Raw genomic sequence first — 2,500 nt, forward strand, 5'->3', positions numbered from 1 at the left:
GAACAAGAACAGCTAAATTTTCTTTCCAAATCTAGAAGCGTGGCGGGCGAGCAGCTCCTCTTTGGGTAGGCGGGGTACTGGCGCGATGTTCCTTGGCAGGTCAGGAACCTCAACCTCTTCGATGTCCTCCCCTGTGGCTCTCGATTCCAAAACCCGGAGCATCATGTCCCTCACGTGCTGCTTAGACTTCTTCTCGAACACAGGCTTAACCACCCAGTCTTTCATGCCCTTGGGATAAACGTAACGATACTGCTTATCACCACGTGATAAGGGGGCCAGTTCCTCGCATCCTTTTTTCTTGGCTTTTTTCGCCAGCTTGGACTTTATGTTTTTACAAAGGTGCCAAACGTCGACCTGATGCTCAACTCCGCGATCTTTGTAGACAGTTCTCATCAGTGCCTTTATTCCTGTATGTCTATCAGTGCCCACGACATCCACAGGAATCCCGCTGTCGAGGGCACGGTCGAGGCAACGCTGAAAACCTAGTTTTTCCATTGCTTGGGAACTTGTGGTTTGTTTCACATGAACGACATCAAAATCTACAATATTTTTAGTTTCTGTGTCCATCATGGTATACGTGCCATATTTGGCACTATACCCTGGCGAATCACAGCGCCCGTCACCAATGAGTTACAGATTCCCTGTCTAGGAGATCTGCAAGCACTGAACCCTTTTCTTGCTGCCAACATTCATTTATAACTGGAAACAGGTGCTTGTTTTGATAGTTGAGGTAGTCAGACTCACCAGGAAACGCAAGATTAACTGTAGAAGCCATTTCTGACATGCGAGAAAACGTATTGCCCGTAAATAAAATTGCGCCAGAAAGTAACAGGTTCCCTGCAGCAGCTCTTTTAACAGTCGGCTGAGAAACCCACTCTTTTGAATGAGAGTTCTTACAGAATGTTGTTATTTTCAACATAGAGCCCTTTTTAACCAGATCTTTTTCTAACACCTCTTCTCTGCAGATAATGCAACGATTAAATAATTACAGGTGTTCATCCTCAAATACGATGTATTTGGGGACTGAACACATTTTTTCAAACTTATCCATTCCATCTTGATCATGCATTTCCAAGTTGCTTTCAATAGTGTCGTCCAGTTCTTCAAAGTTCAACTGGAAAGAGCTGTCATTCTCATCCTCTTCCACTGAAGAAAAGGTGAGGTTAGTGATGATGTCTTCGTCAGGATCGAACAGCGGAGGTTCCGTGTTGGCCGATGACTTCTTTGGAGTGGATGTGAGTGCTTGTGCAGTCTCGGCCTGTGGATCCCAGGGAGGCACACAGGAATAAGTGTGGTCCTTGAGAAGCAATGCGTCTCCTGTGTCAGCTGCAAGCCACTGAGTTTCACAGCTGATAACGTTGTTTACCTCGTAGTTTCGTTCTTTTATTTCTCCGCTTTCCACCAATCTGTTTGAAGAAATAGAGGGCATCAATGTGGTTTCATAGATTTGTTCGTCTGCTTCAATATTTTCCGCTGAAACCGTAGGTGCAGTAGGTTATTCTTCTGCTTCAATATTTTCCGCTGAAACTGTAGGCGAGGTTGTGCAGCCAAGGGTGAAAGGGTTCTCAGGTGTTTCACCTTCACTTGCCAAAGTGACTTCTGATCCTACTTCTGGAGTTGTGTTTACGAGTAGGGCTTTTACTATCTACAAAGCTTAATTTTTTAAATTTCTTTATACACAAGTAAAAAAAAAACTTGCCGCTGTACACTCAGAAAAAAATTAATATGAATAATAGCCAGGATGCTAAAAGGCATACGTTTTTCATTCTAAAAACAGATTTTAATATCTAGAGCACTTGCGACATTAGAAATCAAATCCAGACATTGTGCTTAAACCTCAATTATTTTGTGTGATTTGTAGCCACCTCGAATGTCCTGAACTAAATACTGCTGGTGCTTTACCTTAGGTTTCCTCAATCAAGTTTCCTTGATCAAGCGTGACATTCGTACCAAAAACTCACCTCCCGTTTGGTTTGACGGCTTGCTCGATCAATACTTTTTTCGGTGGAGCATGGCCAAAAATGCGTCTTCCTTAAGCGGTGGTTTCCTTTTGCGCCTTGTAGTCCCAAGAAGCTCCGCCTGTAAAAATTATTAAAACACTGTATTTTATAAATTTATATATATAAAACACCATTTGCATGACCTGAAGACCAGGCGATATATTTACAAAAAAGCGATATAATTATTCTTCTTGACGTTAATTAAATTTAGACGCTATTTCAGAGACAAAATATAAGAATCATGCGGCTGAAAATGCACGGCGCCAGGCGGCAGAGACTTTATTTTTCACGATTCGATACAAATGTCAGACCATTGTCATTACTGCGATCTTGGCGGCCTGTTTCGCGCCATTTTCCAAAATAAATAAATGAAGCGTATCATCTTAAAATAATTGAATTAAAATCTGATTGTAAAGTAAAAAGATGGAATACCACATACTGTTTACCATGTGAATGCGAAGTAGCCAGAGTAAAATTAAAAACTTTCATACCTGAAGATC

General features: G+C 41.8%; 1 pseudogene; it reads right to left on the bottom strand.

The window, feature by feature from the left end:
- Positions 1-12: 12 nt before the first annotated feature.
- On the bottom strand, positions 13-1,033 carry LOC137991674 (uncharacterized; annotated as a pseudogene).
- Positions 1,034-2,500: the final 1,467 nt, after the last annotated feature.

Source organism: Montipora foliosa, chromosome 2 (assembly GCF_036669935.1).
Source record: "Montipora foliosa isolate CH-2021 chromosome 2, ASM3666993v2, whole genome shotgun sequence".
Taxonomy (NCBI): Eukaryota; Metazoa; Cnidaria; class Anthozoa; order Scleractinia; family Acroporidae; genus Montipora; species Montipora foliosa.